This window comes from Erpetoichthys calabaricus, chromosome 9 (assembly GCF_900747795.2).
Source record: "Erpetoichthys calabaricus chromosome 9, fErpCal1.3, whole genome shotgun sequence".
Taxonomy (NCBI): Eukaryota; Metazoa; Chordata; class Cladistia; order Polypteriformes; family Polypteridae; genus Erpetoichthys; species Erpetoichthys calabaricus.
In genome coordinates this window covers 24,879,665-24,897,396 of record NC_041402.2, presented here as the reverse complement: position 1 = coordinate 24,897,396, position 17,732 = coordinate 24,879,665, and positions in this window count along the sequence as shown.

Here is a 17,732-nt window from a genome sequence, read left to right as displayed (position 1 = left end):
CACATTCATTGCCATGTGCACTTGAGCGTAATGGTTGTAAACTTTGGAGGGGTCTAATGTCACATTATTTTACTGTATGAGCCTCATACTCTTCACATGGTGATGTGAATACTCAGTGATTGCCTGACAGTAAAAGTTCTGCTGTTTTCTCTTAATAGTCAGTTTCAATGATTTTACTTACTGTGATACATTTGTAGAAAACTTAAAACCAAAACTTTCTAATATTCATAATACAAATCAAAGTGTTGTTCTGTGCAAGATATTCGAGTTGTATCCCAATTGGCCTGGTGGATCAGTGGTTAATGCTGATGCCTCATAGCTACATGAACCTGGCTTAACCTTTGTGCCAGTTACTATCTACTGTATGTGGAATCTGCATGTCTTCGTTTTGTTCTGTGTTTGCTTGCAGGGGAATGTGATTATATTCTTGTGCTTTAAAGTGTTAAGAAGGATCATAGACGATGTTTCATGTTGTTAAACTAAACTGTGGAATGGTCTGCCTGCTACTATAAGAGATGCCCCTTCGGTCTCAGCTTTCAAATCCTGGCTGAAGGCTCACTACTTCAGTTTAGCATATCCTGACTAGAGCTGCTGATTAATTGTACAGACTGCATCTGTTGTTGGTCTTTAGCACTAAAACATAAGTAATAAGATAGTTATAATTTGTTACTAACCCTCACCTATTCTGTTTCTCTTTTTGGTGCTCAAATGTGGCACTTGGTGCCACTGCCCACCTGCCAAGTGGTTTTGCCTGCCTTAGGTAAAGTCATCTCTGATGGAGGATCACAGGAATCGTTGGGTAGAGGGGGCCCAGCACTGACTCAGCTGTGGAATTGCCAGTTGGGGCAGGCAGCTTGATGGCTGAGGTCTCCAGGACTCTGAACAAATCCAAATCGTATTATGTGATATCATCTACTGTTAAATTCTGCGCTGTACTTGTAATATTTTTATTTTACCATTATACTTTATTGTGGATTACTTGTGTTTTGTTCGGTGTATTGTATTGTATTGACCCCCTTCTCTTTGACACCTACTGCACATCCAACCTACCTGGAAAGGGGTCTCTCATTGAACTGCCATTCCCAAGGTTTCTTCCACTTTTTTCCCAACAAGGGTTTTTTTGGGAGTTTCTCCTTGTCTACTTAGAGAGTCAAGGCTGGGGGGCTATTAAGAGGCAGGGCCTTTTAAAGTCCATTGTGGCACTTCTTGTGTGATTTTGGGCTATGCAAAAATAAATTGCATTGTATTGTAAACTGAAAGTTCTTTTATTCTGTTTTGCACTTACACTTTTCATTTCTATAAAAACAGTTAGATGGAAGTATAGATAGATAGATATAAATGGGAAATGTCTAGCAGAGAAGTTTAAACTACCAAAAATGAAACTTACCACTGCAAAGGGCACTCTGGCAAGATAAAAGGTCAACACTTTAAATAGTAAAATGCTCATTGTCTGGACTTTCCACATACATAAAAACAAAACCCTCAAACCATTGGCTATCTTTGTGCATGTATGCCTCGTGAACACGTACTGAAATGGTCTGTCTAAATAACATTGGAGAGAAAGGGGCTAGGAATGTTCACCTCGGCCGTGACAAGCTTTAAAAGTCAAGGAAAAACGAGGAAGAGGGAGAACCAGGCAGAACACTGCCTTCAAGAAGACCCATGCCATCAGACATAGCAATGTAAACTTAAGACATTGAGCGTCACACACATTGGGTGTGTTGCCCAGCATCATCAAACAGTTCCTGAAATATCCAAGTTGTATTGATCATCAGCTACAGCCATTTTCTTTTTATTCTGCTTTTGGTATATTAAGCATGTCTAATAATGTTAAAGACTATAATGACTGAATAAAAGTTTATTCTGCGGTGGGCTGGCACCCTGCCCAGGATTTGTTCCTGCCTGGTGCCCTTTGCTGGCAGGGATTGACTCCAGCAGAACCCCGTGACCCTGTGTTGGAATACAGCGAGTTGGATGATGACTGACTGATTGACCGACTAAAAGTTTATTGCCTGATTCTGTAGGAATTGAGTGATTTTTAATTTGGTTAGTTAATCATCAATCTTACCTTTGGCAATACTAGTAATTCACTAAATACTTCTGCAAAGTTCCTACTTTATTTACTTTATCTTTCTCTGTTGTATGGTGGGGTCTCCAGGGTTAGACTTAAATTAAGGTTACTGAGGCACACTTGTTTTAAGGAACAGAATAATATAATTTGTTAATGAACACAAGGATTCTAGAAGTATTATAGCTGTATATATATTGACATATAAGACAGGACACAGACAGACTAGACAGATAAATTTATAACATATAGGCTAGCTATTTACTGCTTATATACAGTTGCTGGCACAGATAATTAGTTTTTACAATACCAAGTCTTTATGAATGATGCCCAATGTTGTGTGAAGTTATTACTTTGTTTTTGGTCCTGGTTTAAGTGGAGGATTCCTCGTGCATTGGAGTGCACTCTTTCTCTTTGCTTCATGATTCCTTGTCCTTGCCTTCCTTGCTCACCTTCTGCTGTCTTCTCTGCAATTTCCTGGAGAAAAGCATTCCTTTCTTGAAGTAATGGCTGCTTCTCAGCAGACAGGGCTCAGTGTTTAGTTTGGCACACTAGATCTCAACTTTCATGTCTGCGCAATAGAAGAATGGGTCACCTTTCCAGCTCTCCAGTGAGAGAGTGGCTCACAGCTTGTTAATTTCTGAGAGAAGGATTTTAGAATGTCATTTTGAAGATAGTGCCCATATGAAGAATCTCAGAGTTCTTTCATAATTCCTCCAGGATTTCAGTGGGAGGTGCCCCATGTGAATTCCTGAACTTCTCTTAACTTGTCCTTCTCAACTAGCTTATAAAGGAAGGTTGAACCGTCTCCTGATTGAATTAAAATTTCAGCTGAAAAATCAGTGTCGTAATAGGTGAGTTATTCTGTCCATCCTGGTTTTTGTCCCTTGAATTATAGGTCTTTGCCAAGTCATAGCCTGCAGATAGCAGTTGGGAACTGCCTGACTTTGGGTGAGCCTTTTCTGGGCAGGTCAGTGAAGTTCCTAGCCTGTTTTTTTGGGCCTTTTGGTGTCCTCACACTCCTCGTGCCACGTGTATGACCCCTTGTCATGGCACATATATTGTAGAAGGGAACTGTAATGACCTCTTTCAAGTTTGGGGACTGCCACCATGGTGATGGGAATCCCCTATTGTCTTCATTTATCTAATATAGCATCCTGGACTCACCCCTATTCTGTATAAAAGTGCCACATATTGGTCATAATTTGTGGCACCACCTAAGAACCATTCTTAACATTTATTTCACACCAACATGCTAAGTTTACTGAAGAACATCACAACATATAATCACCACATGAACAAACATTTATAGATTGTAGATATGCAGCAGAGACAATGTCAGTCTTGTTTTCAGAAAGCCAGCTATGGAATTTGAACCTGCAGTCTAGTAATCTCATAGCCCACCTTCTTAATTGCCTAAAGCTATTGAGGCATCAATAAATGGCCAAATGAATGCTTAGGAAAGCAGAATTTAAAGCAGAGAATATTCAGTTCTCTGAAAGGCATTAGAGATCACACTGTGAACGCTACTTTCAGTTCTGGTCACATCTTGCTAAGAATATTGAAGCATTAGAAGAAACGCACAGTGTGCAGAAGCTAATCTTTGATTTGAAGAGAGTGGATTACATTGATAGTCTCAAGAAATGAGATCTCTGAAGGCTCAGCAAGGGTTTCAGTGATGTTTCTTGGATAGAATTAGCAGGGTTAATGGCTGAATTTTCTTTTACAAGAAACAAACAGCAATGGAATAAAATGGGAAAAAGTAGTTTCAGGACAAAGGGACCTTGTAACACCTTATCCACAAAAAATGTTACCAATTAAAATACAAAGACATCTAAAGGCTCTGGGCACTATTAAGGCTAGATTGACGATGCACAATCTATAAGAGACAAAGTGAGCTGGAAGGTTATTCTGATGAATCTGAAGTCCTTGTTTGAATATTTTGCTTTTATTACCTACATTGGATATAAAAAAAGTATTTTAAAAGTAATAGTAAAAGTAGACAGTTAGGAGTAGTTTCCTGCATCACATAACATTCTCAAGCCTGATTCATACAAGTCAGGATCGCTGGGGGTATACCAACCTATTCAAGCAGCACTGGAGACTAAACACACCTGGACAGGACACCAAGTTAGGTGAAGTCAAGTCACTTTATTTCCACATCACTTATCACAAATATACAGGTGAATGAAAAACCTGTGTGCAAGGTCCACAGCAGTTTTAGTGCAAATTTACACAATAGAGTATACTGAGGCATAATGAATACATGTAAATATCAATTTACTAATCACAAACTGCACACTAGTATTTCCTCCTCAGGGGAAAATTGGGCTATCTACAGAAACTCGATAGATAGATAGATAGATAGATAGATAGATAGATAGATAGATAGATAGATAGATAGATAGATAGATAGATCCACACTATGGTCTGAACACACACTAGAAAGGCTAAAAAGCCTGTAAGTCACTGTCACAGTAAGACACTGTGCAGGTGCATTGCTGTTGGTATAAAGGAACCCTAACAGGCATTTCATGACACAAGTCTGCTGAATGATTGGTTGACTGATAGTCCTTAGGGTTGGTGTGTCAGAGAGAGGATGTTCATAATGGCAATTTTGTTTTCAAATTCACCTTTGCTACAGCCACCAGATGTGTATCACATTACTAAGCCTGCCCTTTTAATTAGTTTATTGATTCAGTGGCCTTCTGTTAAGTAATGTTACCAGCCTAACACACCATAGTGTAGAAAATCGTACTGGCCATCACGGAGTTGTAGAAGATATGAAGGATGTCACTACCACTACCCACATTAAAGGAATGTAGTCTCCTAAGAAAAAAGAGTTTGCTTTGCCCTGTCTTATATAGTTCCTCTGTGTTACGAGACCACTCCAACCTGTCATTGATGTTGACCCTCCAAGCACTTGTAGGAGCGCACTACCTCTACATCCACTCCTTGAATAGTGACAGAACACAGAGCTGCTTTGATGTGGCGAGAGTCAGTAACCAGTTCCTTGGTTTTGTTGATATTAAGATGCAGACAGTTCTGTCTGCACTAAGAAACAAAGTTCTCCACCTAACTAATGTCCTCTGTCTCATCACCTTTACACCCCATAAGTGCAGAATCATCGGAGAATTTCTGCAATTGACACGACCCGGTGGTGTACAGAGTGAAGAGTATAGAAGAGCAGACTGTTCCTTGTGGTGTTCCAGTGTTACTCACATCGATATGAAGGCAAAGGACAACATCTCTAAGACCCTCTCCCTGAGTACAGGTGTGTGATGTTATTGTGTTGCTGTTGTGTGATATTATCATGTATTTTTTGCCGTACACAAACATTTCACAATGAGATTTTTTAGAATTGACAGTGCTGATGAAACCATCAGCGGCTCTGTGTAAACTACAACTCCAACCCAACAATTGTACTAATAGATACAATCAAATATTTGTATCTTTGTATACTTTACTTGTGACAACAAATCATTCTCACCTTTAGACATCCATTTCCAGACGGTAAAGGTTGTGGAGAATTTCTAGTTCAATACATTTGTTATGGTAAAGAAAATTCACCAAAGGCTGCTGCAGTTCTTTTTTAAGATAGTTAAATGAGAGACAGTTAAAGGGAGACATAACAATTTTGTGTTGGTTTGTTTTCAAAAGTCTGCTGACCTTTTCCTCCATGGTTTGTTATGGCAGTGTTTTTGCTTCCCACCTTGCCCATCCTTTGTTCACTTGCTTTCTGTGTAGTAAATAGCTTAGCTTAATCAAAACCAGGACTACCACTTTTTAAAAAGTGCTGACTCACAAGATATGATTTGCATTTATCTCACATGTTGATCTTAAGAGTATTCTACACTAATTTAATGCATACTTTATTGGAACAACATTAACCATATTTCACATTGTTATGAAAGTAAAGTACTTATGTGATATAGCGGGCTCGTGGCTCATAACGCATGGCCAGTTTTTAATAAATAATCCACTTGGCCGTGTCAGTCTCCGTGGGTGCACTTGTGCAACCGCAGGGAGTTGATGAGGTAATTGGGGCAAGATGCACCTGCACGTGAGGTTGATATCATTCTGAATTGCTTCATTGGCTTTGTGCAGTGCATGATTCAGACGCTGCACCCACGGAGCCGTATAAGTACGGGCTGGTACAAAAAGGAAAGAGAGGAAAAGAAATGAAAGGGAAGAGAAAGAGAAGCAGGTAGAGCAATAATGCGGCATTGGGGCAAAGAGAGAGAGAACAATTCAGCTGGCTAAAGAGAAAGAAGGCAGCGTGGTCAGGAGTCCTGCGGCGGAGTGAGGGATCAGCGCTCTAGGAAGGGACCGTACCCACTGATTGTGCTGAAGAGTGGGTACGATCGAGGGGGCATCCTCTCCAGGAATTCAAAGAACGACTGCGTGGGCGTGAAGGATGTCGAGAGGATAACTGACCACGAGTGGTCTGGCAGACGCTGATGGAGACTGCCAAGATGGGGGTCGGGATTGAGAGGAAGTCTGTCCAGCTGAAAAAGCAGTGAGTGAGCTGGAAGACTTGGAAGGAGTTGGGCTTGGCTCATATGACCTAATGACTGTTGCTGGTTTTTAGTCTTGTAGTCTTGTTTTTAGCCTGGTTTTAATTACTTGGATTTTTTTTACTGTTTTTATGGATTATTTATGAACTTTGAGATCTGCATGTTTGGACACAAACTGTTTCGATTTTTTTATTGATAATAAAAGCACTTTTGCACTTTGCACTATCCCGTTGCTTTGCATGTGTTTTGTCCCCATCTGTCAGCTCATTTGGTTATGTTATCAATGGTGTTGGGTTCAAGAGGCTCCCAAAACAGGAAGAGGGAGCATGGAGTAGGACCTACACCATCACAACTTAGTCCTTAGCTATTTAGTTATTGTTGGTTTTGTTAACACCCCCTTTTTTGTTTTGGTTGCTGAACTACTTTAGTTCAGTAGAAAATATACATCTGTTTTTAAGTTGTTTTTATTATTTTTTTTTATCTTTTTATATTATTATATTGTGCGGCACGGTGGCGCAGTGGGTAGCGCTGCTGCCTCGCAGTTAGGAGACCTGGGTTCACTTCCCGGGTCCTCCCTGCATGGAGTTAGTACCTTCTCCCAGTGTCTGTGTGGGTTTCCTCTGGGTGCTCCGGTTTCCTCCCACATTCCAAAGACATGCAGGTTAGGTGCATTGGTGATTCTAAATTGTCCTTGGTGTGTGTGTGCCCTGCGGTGGGCTGGTGCCCTGCCCGGGGTTTGTTTCCTGCCTTGTGCCCTGGGATTGGCTCCAGCAGGCCCCCGTGACCCTGTAGTTAGGATATAGTGGGTTGGATAATGGATATTATTATATCTGTTACTATCCCAGTTTTTATTATTACTGTATTGTTGTTATTTTGCTATTTTATATGCATGCTCCAGTTCAATCTCAGTGGGGTGGTTCCACATATTTATCACCAGTAATAATATGCAGTGAATACACTTGACCTGAGCATTCCTAGTTTCCATCCTCTTTCTCTGTACGTTTAGCATTCGTTTGCTCAGAGGTTGATGCGCTTGTTCCTTCCTGAGCAGCTCTTCTTTTCTCCACCGTAGCGGCCCGCTTCTTCTCTTCTTTTGTCGGCATCTTTTCACGTTAAAAATGATTTAGTCAGTGTTTGTGTTGCAATTACTTAGTACGTTTTCCTTAATTTTTCACTTCAGCTGGCACTTAAGTCTTCAATCTGCCTCAAGAATGATTTAAGATATGAAGAGGTAGGGGAAGTGACAGCGAAGGTGGTAGGGATGAGAATGGCGCCCATAAGCATGAACCGCACAGCTGCCCTGCCGGCCGCTGGCGAAAGTTGATTCTACAATAAAATAAAATAATAAAAAGAGGAATAACCTTGGAGGTCAATCATCACCCCGAAAGTGGATAGTAGACGTCACGTAGTATATGTGTACCAAATTTCAGGCCAATAGTTCAAACGGTTTGCGAGCTACAGGTGATTTAAAATCCAGGACAGACAAACGAACAGCCATGGTAGCGTATTATATATAACGATCTGCCATTTTCGTTTTCTTTTTTGTTAGTGTCACTTGAGAATTGCATTTTAGTTAATGACAACCAACTGATTTTTGTTAATCATTGCTTGTTTCTGATATGGGAACACCTGGAAATAAAGAACACTTTGTTTTTCACCTTTTCACAACTTCTTGTCTTTTAAATCTCTTGACATTGATAACCTTTGTTCCATGAACTACAAGCACCCATAGCACCCGTTCCCACTACACCGTGTCTTACAGAAGATAGCACAAAGTGTGGAGAGAGAAGGAGAAAGCGTGGATGATTTATGGATGAATATTATGGTGGTTTAGTCACAGTTGTTTTGGAGAGTATTTTCTGTTTTGAAACTCTATGTTCTCCTTTCAATCAATTAATAGAAGCCTTAAAGCCCCCTTGTCATGTATAGCTTGTCAATAAACAAATCATACCCGTTTTCAATACTTTTTGCTTCTCCAGGATAGCAACATATTAATATGCCACTTGTATAAGCAGGTATGGTCAAGTCACTTCCCTTTCATGCTGCAGGCCAGTGGGACCACCGAAGCAGAAGAGACACAGGCATCCCAAGTAAAAGGCATCCACTTAACAGTTGATAGATTCTAGAAAGGAAGTCAATGGATGTATTAATGGACCAGAACTTAAGTGAAGTGTGAATATTTAACTTTCATGTAGTGTAAAATTTCCAGCACTGTTTACTTTAATACAAAAACATCTAAGCCTGTTACAACATTTCAGAGTGTATTAAACAACTAAAGTTTGTCGATAGTTCATGAAAAAAAAAAAAAAAATGAATCCTCTTACTCTGTTTGCACACGTTTTCATATTTTGAGCAGAGGTGAACATACTTGGGTTCTGTATTTATTCTGAGTGCAGATTGTCCCATTAATTCAGCCTGACACCTCCTTTAACAAATCATACCCAGCAGAAAAACTGACAGCTCTTTGAAATGATGCTAACCTTCAGCAACAGCTTTATGTCCTTTCACTGTATGAACCAGATTAAAGGTTAAACCTGTTGCCTATAGCATTTGTCGCCACTCGTTTTATTTTAATGTCAATTTACCAGCACAGTGGTTTGAAGACACAGTGTACAATTACAAAATAACACGTCTGTTTATTCGACATGGATACAGGTGGATCAGAACATAAGGAAGGCTGAGAGGCAGGCTGGGCATATATGTTTGGGGGCTGTGAAACATCCATGAATCATATTATGGACTTTGTCTTACCTTGAATGATTAAATTGAACTGCAGTATTGCAAATTAATATGATGATCTTGTTAAAATTTTTGTTTTCCCATTTTATGGAACCAAATGTATAGGAGATATTTTAAACTGTCCAGGTAAGAGGCCTCTTGGCTTCTTTGTCTGAAGTTTTGTCAATGAACAGAAGTGCAGTGCAAGCTGGGGGAGTTGGAAGACTAAACAGGACTTTAGGGGGTTGTACTTTCATCGTTTTATACTTTTGTTTGCTTAGCTGGGAATCTTAGAAAACTGACCATCAGCCTTCTCATGATACCAATACAAAAACATGTAAGCTTTCAGGATTTATTTTTAAAGTCAGTGATACCATACATTGTGTCCAGTTTAGGTCAGAGAAGGGCAGAGCCAATACTGAAGGGGCTCCCCTTTCTAGCCCCTCTCTCAGCTGTTGTTGTAAAACTGCCAAAAGTCTCCATTACTCGCTATGTCCTTGATTTACTTCAGAGTACATAACTTGCAAGAAACAATGCCTGACAGTGGAATAATCGTCAGCATCATACTACTTCTGTTTGAGCTAAATAAAGATTTAAAGCACACCCAGGTTGTATGATTCTGTACATTGCCTTATATTGATCAACCACAATGTTAAAACCACCATTGGGTAGGTGCTTCTTGTGATGCCAAAACAGCTCTGGCCCGTTAAGGCATGGAGTCCACAAAACCTCTGAAGGTGCCCTGAGTTGTCTGGCATCAAGACATTAGTAACAGACCATTTTAAGTCGTGTAAGATGTGAGGTGGAGCCTCCATCAATTGGACGTGTTTTTCCCGCACATCCCACATATGCTTAACCCTTTAACCGCCAACTCCCTAAATATTCCCCACGCCAGGCGAAATCTGAACAATTTTCGTTTTTTTACTTTTTTACATTTTTTTTACATTTATTCAAGCAGTATTGACCACTAAATGTTGTGCAAGTTCTAGAAATGGGCAAACACATGATAAAACACAAAATGTACCTTTTCTCAGGCTTCTGGATTTATTGTCTACTACAAAACGAAACAGTCAAAAGTAATTCAAAAGTCAAAAGTAGTTCAGTCAATCATAGTTTCATTCCCAGTATTTGAGTTTGCTGTGCCACAGGCCAAAGCAGGGAACTGCACAAAGTCCTGGATTGCTGGGACACTTTGAGCAGAAGGTCTTGACGTCTCTACGCTGACCCTTCTTTGAACGGACACGACAGCGTTTTTCTGAAAGTCCAAAGTCCTTACATTCATCTGGCAACACTGCTGAAATACTACTCATAGGATCCTCTTTGCCAGTGTATACACGAAATCTATAAATGTAACCTGAATTCTCAGCTAAGCAAAACATCTTGATACCAAACCGTGCCCTTTCCAATGGTAGATACTGTCGAAACTGTAAGCGGCACTTCCACAACAATAAACTTTCATCAACTGCAACTGACGGTCCTGGCATGTAGGGCAACTGAAATGCTTCAAATAAATGATCAAAGGACGTAGCTTGAACAAGCGGTCGCGGTTTGGATCTTTCTTATCTGGCTCGTTTCTGTTGTCATTCAAATGAAAGAATTTCAGCAGCAAAAAGAATCGGTTACGTGTCATGACAGCTGCAAAAATAGGTGTTGCATACATAGGATCTGTAGACCAGTACATCTCAATATCTGGTTTTCTGATTATTCCCATCAACATCAAAATCCCAATGAATTTTTTCATTTCGTTTTCATCAGTGTCTACCCAAGCACGAACACGGGAATGTGGAGGTAAATTGGGATTTTTCTCAATAAACTGTGCTGCATACAGATTTGTCTAATGAACAAAATGTCTGATCAAATCAGGTGACACAAGCAGCTCATAAAACTGCTCAGCAGTGTAATTGTTTACATCAACAGTAAAGCCACATGTTGCCTCAAACGGATGCAGAAAAGGTAGTTCACCTCGGGCAGCAGTCCAGTTGAGATGCTGGGGATACACCCACTCATCGCCATCATCCGATGCGTCTTCATTCTCAGTATCATGCAGCGCACGTTGCTGCTCATCATTGTCGCTAAAATCTTCTTCAGAACTGCTACAATCATGATCAGAACTGTCCAAAATCGCCTGCAAAGCCTCACTTGAAGTCAGTTTACGTTTCGCCATATTCACAGCTTTCACTTTCAAATCACATCACGTGATCGGCCAATACAAGTGCAGAGTTGTCGAAATACAACGTAGTAATAATACCCACGCCAAACTGTCAGTTGTACTACGTGCCAGGCATTCACATAACCACAGGCAAATGTGCCGGATAATTCCGGCAGTATGGCGATAGCAATAAAACAACGGTGCCGGATATATCTGGAAGAGGGTGGTTAAGGGGTTAATCAGGAAATTTGGAGGCCAAATAGGAAGACAATACCATGAACTCTTTGTCATGTTCCTCAAACCATTCCTCAACAATTCTGGCAGCGTGGTAGGATGCATTATCCTGCTGAAACAGGCCACTGCCATCAGGGAATACTGTTGCCATGAAGCCATGTATGTGATCTACAACAATCTTTATGTAGGTGATACGTGTCAAAGTAATATCCACATGAATGCCAGGAGAACCAAAAATGTCCCAAAGCATACACTTGCCTTCTTCCCATAGTGCATCCTGCTACCATCTCTTTTCCAGGTAAATGGCACAAACACCCGACTGTTTACTCAATCTAAAAGAAAACATCATTCATTAGACCTGGCCACTACTCCATGGTCCAGTTCCGATGCTCATGTGTTCATTGTAGTCACTTTTTCTGGTGGACAGGGTTCAGCAAGGGTACTGTGACCAGTCTAAGGCTACATAACCCTGTACACAGCAAAGCTGTGATGCACTGTGTGTTCTGTGAGGGTGCGGGGTGGCTCCATGCTCCCACTTCTGTTTTTGAGAGCCTCGTGAACCTGATACCATTGATAACGTAACTGGATGAACCAGCAGATGAGGACACTCACACAAAAAGCAAGGGGTAGGTACATAAAAGTGTCAACTGTTTTTATTAAAACAAAAATTGTGCAGTGCAAAAAGTTCAATAAATATATAATCCAATAAAATGAAGTGATGGTGGGGGTTAAAATCAGTCAAGCACTCCATTAAAACGAGGTTAAAACTGTCCATGGGTAGCGCTGCTGCTTCGCAGTTGGGTGATCTGGGGACCTGGGTTCGCTTCCCGGGTCCTCCCTGCGTGGAGTTTGCATGTTCTCCCCGTGTCTGCGTGGGTTTCCTCCGGGCGCTCCGGTTTCCTCCCACAGTCCAAAGACATGCAGGTTAGGTGGATTGGCAATTCTAAATTGGCCCTAGTGTGTGCTTGGTGTGTGGGTGTGTTTGTGTGTGTCCTGCAGTGGGTTGGCACCCTGCCCAGGATTGGTTCCTGCCTTGTGCCCTGTGTTGGCTGGGATTGGCTCCAGCAGACCCCCGTGACCCTGTGTTCGGATTCAGCGGGTTGGAAAATGGATGGATGGATGGATCTCCTTAACTCTTTCAGGGCTGATGTTAACTTTTGTTGAAATTGAGGGGTAGAGGATGGTAATTGGCTGTAAACTACTTTTCAGTTTGACTCTCTTTGCTTGAAGAAAAGTTATGTAGCTTTGTTGATTTGACCTCGATTCCCTGCGCCTGCATGAGTAGTGAAGAGCAAACATCCTGTAAAATGGCATCAACATCTACCAAGACTAAAGCAAATGTGCAAAGCAAAATACTCCACGGACGTTTTAGGTATTATCACTGAATTGCGCTCTGACTTTTCGGACTCTGAGTTTAATGCAAGGGATCTGGAGATGGATATCAAAAATGAAAGTGAGATACCAGCATCAGCTCATTGGTTCCCAGCTGACCGTGATGCTGAACACATCTGTGTAGCTGATACACTTACAGCAGCGTTCACCTAGGAGGACCAGCATTTATGATGACGAGAGGTACAAACCATATTGTATCACACCGCGACTGCAACCGTCGCACACCTGCTGTGCAAAGACAGAGAGGTAGCTGGCCCACTGTGCATTCCTGCTGGCCATCAATCCACCCCTGTGCAGCCACTGCTGCCAGAGATGCCGAACAGGTGCCAACAGCAGACACAGCACATAGCAACAGACGTTTTATGTTGATTTATGTGTGAAACTAGTGCATCGTGTGCTTTTCAGAGTTTTTTGGTAAAAAATATTCAGCCCTGAAAGAGTTAATATGGCCGTCTAATCCAAGCGGGTCTTTGCGGCTGAGGTGATGACACATCAGCAGATTGGCCTACTTTCTGCACCTGCTTCTAGGCTTGAACCCCTGCAGCCTTCTATGGCCCCCTGCATGGCACTACACTGAGCATCCGACTCTTGCTGCCTGGCTCACGTCCCTACAAACAATAGCTTCCTCACAGGACACCTCAATGAGCCTTATGATCCCCTGCAGCCTTGCTGCCTCTCTCTCCCGCGAGTCGCTCCAGTTGAGCAGAGTGTATGTAATTCCACCTTCCAGGTTGCTCAGCTGGAGTGGACATCAGCCCCTGAGTATCGGCCATGGGCTCCTTCAGGAGACTTCCTCCCGGCTGTCTGCGCTTTCTTTTTGGCGTTCTTGATCTCTTGCTCTGGCTCTCTCTGCCTCCTGCGTTCTCTCTCCATCCTTTAACCTCCTTTAATTTTTTTTGGTTCTCTCTAATCTGTCTTTTTCACGTGTTAGGTCTTTCTTATAGGCCTCTGTGGGTGTAGGGTCTCAATCACGCACCGCAGGAAGCCAATGAAGCAATTGAGACAGACCGCACCCTGACGGTGGTGCGTCTCGCCCCAATTACTCCACCAGCTGCTAAGTGCGCAAACCCATGGAGAAGCAGCAAGCCAATTAATTATTTATTTGTTTAAAATGGCCCTCTTTTTCTGAGCTGTGGATCCGCTATACCACAGGCCAGCGTTACATTTTTCAGTAACTTATGCTACAAATAACTACCCCATATAGCTAAGGAAGAAGAAGAAGAACCTGTTCTGTGGGATTGGACCAGATGGACTAGCCTTCACTCCCTTGGGCACCCATGACCCTGTCACTGGTTCACCGATTGTCCTTTCTTCAACCACTTTTGGTATGTACTAACGACTGCATACTGGGAACACACCACAACACCTGCTATTTTAGGGACGGCTCTGATCTAGTCGTCTAGTCATCACAATTTGGACCTTTGTCAAAGTCACTCAGATCCTTAAGCTTGCTCATTTTTCCTGCTTCCAACACATCACCTTCAAGAACTGATTGTTCATTTGCTTTGCAATATATCCCACATCTAGGCAGGTGCCACTGTAATGAAATAAGCAATGTCATTCACTTCACCTGTTAGTGGTTTTAATGTTATGACTGATAAGTGTATATACGCTCTTGCTGGTTTTAATGCAAATAAATATATTTTACAAGTGACAGCATAAAAGTCAATGCCTTTGTCTGATTGTTATTCAGTGGAGCCTAGTGCACATTGTCTGTTCCTTGTTCTGCTGCCATCGCTGTTTAGCACTTGAGGAGATTTAGGTATAGTACTCCATTGATGGTAAAACTGGGTTGAAGTAAAGCCTTGCAAATAAAAGATAGAGTCCATGTCAGCAAGCACCCTGCCTCGGATTGAATATGCAGGGAACAAGAAGGACAGTGAGACCGGTAAGAGGTTACACATGACGGTTGTATAGCTAATCTTGACATGTCTTCCTATCCACCATTAAGAAAAGAACCTAGTTGGTACCTTTTTTGTTAGGTGATCTAATAGCATGATAAATGTTTATCTTCTGTTTTAAAATAATATTCTTTGGTGTATGCATAATTAGAGCAGAGTGGTGGCTCAGAGACTAGGAGTCTGCGCTGGCAATTGGAAGATTGCCGGTTCAAATCCCATAAATGCCAGAAGTAACTCTACTCCGTTGGGCCCTTGATCAAGGCCTTTAACCTGCAATTGCTTTGTCCTGGGTATGACGTTAATCTGCCTCCAGCCCTGCAAGCAGGTCCTCCAATTTCTCTTCTTTTCAGTGTGGTGCTGAGGTGTCACCCAATGCACTCGGGTCCCAATCCAGGTGGTTTGGCGTGTGGTGGGTGCGGCAATGCACTCTCAGAGCATGCTCCCAACCTTTCTCAAAATGCATAATTGCATGTGTAAGTCACTTTTATAAAAAAAACAAAATACTGTAATAATAATCAATAATGTTTGTTCACTATTTATTCAGTAAATTTATTCACTGAATTCATGCTTTTATTGTCCTAACTTCAACGTTATTTTACAAGGAGGTGTTTGAATGAGTACACGTGTCTTGAACTGTGTCCATAAATGTGTTAATCCATTTAGTCATTAATTTTTGTCTTTTCATAAGTACACTTGCTAGCAATGGTAGGACATACAGTATTTTAAAGTTCAGCACTATTTGTTTTATTATTTTCGGAAACAGGAAGAAAATGTGACATTCATTTATTTCCCAATCTTATCTCTTGCATGACTCAACACTGAACATTTGTGCTGAGCTCTTGTTAAACGGGCTGTTAATAACACTGCCCCTTTTGTCTCCTATTGATTTCATTTCATTTGTTGATGTCAGGAACTAATTGGATTCTTTGCCCTACGTGTGGATTTCTCTATAACTGTCTGATTTCTGTGGGGACTTTGAACTTAGCATAACAGATGGTAGAACCAAGGCATTAACATCTTAAACATTCTTTCTGTTTCTGTTTAAATTGTATGCCTCATAATGAATGTTATTTTTTTATATTTTATCTATAATGTATTTGTAAGTGTGCTGAGCTTATAAATTGAGTTAAAACAAATTGAAATGAATTGCAAAAAAGTATTCTAAAAATTTGTTTAATCTCTTCTCTCTGCAAATATTAACATTCAAATTCAAAAGCGTAAACATATACTCACTGAGCAAATTATTAGGAACACCCATACACCTGCTTATCCATGTAATTATCTAATCAGCCAATCATGTGGCTGATCATGCAGAAATCATGTTAAATAGAAAAAACAGAGCACATCACAAACAGGAAACATAGCTTACTTGGGACTGAGTTTTTGAATTATAGATTCACGTCTTCCCCTCATTCACTGGTCAGTAGTCCTGTCTTCAATTCAAAATTTAACTCCAAGTGAATTGCATTTTGGTTTATGATGTACGCTGATTTTTCCAAAAGTATTTAACAATATTTTAGAGAAAGTGTAATGTATTTTGCATATGACTGGATATTTGAAATGTGGATTATGTGTAACATAAGATTTTTTTTCATTCAAGATGTTTTTCATATCGTTTGCCATTGTACAGCATTGGTCACCATTGGCTTGTAGATAGATAGATAGATAGATAGATAGATAGATAGATAGATAGATAGATAGATAGATAGATAGATAGATAGATAGATAGATAGATAGATAGATAGATAGATAGATAGATAGATACTTTATTAATCCCAATGGGAAATTCACATTCTTCAGCAGCAGCATACTGATACAATAAATAATATTAAATTAAAGAATGATAATAATGCAGGTGAAAAACAGACAATAACTATGTATAATGTTAAATGTTAACGTTTACCCCCCCGGATGGAATTAAAGAGTCGCATAGTTTGGGGGAGGAACGATCTCCTCAATCTGTCAGTGGAGCAGGACAGTGACAGCAGTCTGTCGACGGAAGCTGCTCTTCTGTCTGAAGATGATACTATTTAGAGGATGCAGTGGATTCTCCATAATTGATAGGAGCCTGCTGAGCGCCATTCGCTCTGCCACAGATGTTAAACTGTCCAGCTCCATGCCAACAATAGAGCTTGCCTTCCTCACCAGTTTGTCCAGACGTGAGGCGTCTTTCCTCTTAATGCTGCCTCCCCAGCACACCACTGCATAGAAGAGGGCGCTCGCCACAACTGTCTGATAGAACATCTGCAGCATCTTATTGCAGATGTTGAAGGACGCCAGCCTTCTAAGGTGGTATAACCGGCTCTGTCCTTTCTTAAACAGCACATCAGTTTTAACAGTCCAGTCTAATTTATCATCCAGCTGCACTCCCAGATATTTATAGGTCTGCACCATCTGCACACAGTCACCTTTGATGATCACTGGGTCTATGAGGGGTCTGGGCCTCCTAAAATCCACCACCAGCAATTTGGTTTTGCTGGTGTTCAGGTGTAGGTGGTTTGAGTCGCACCATTTAACAAAGTCATTGATTAGGTCCCTATACTCCTCCTCCAGCCCATTCCTGATGCAGCCCACGATAGCAGTGTCATCAGCGAACTTTTGCACGTGGCAGGACTCCGAGTTGTATTGGAAGTCCGATGTATATAGGCTGAACAGGACCGGAGAAAGTACAGTCCCCTGTGGCGCTCCTGTGTTGCTGACCACAATGTCAGACGTGCAGTTCCCAAGACGTACATACTGAGGTCTGTCTTTAA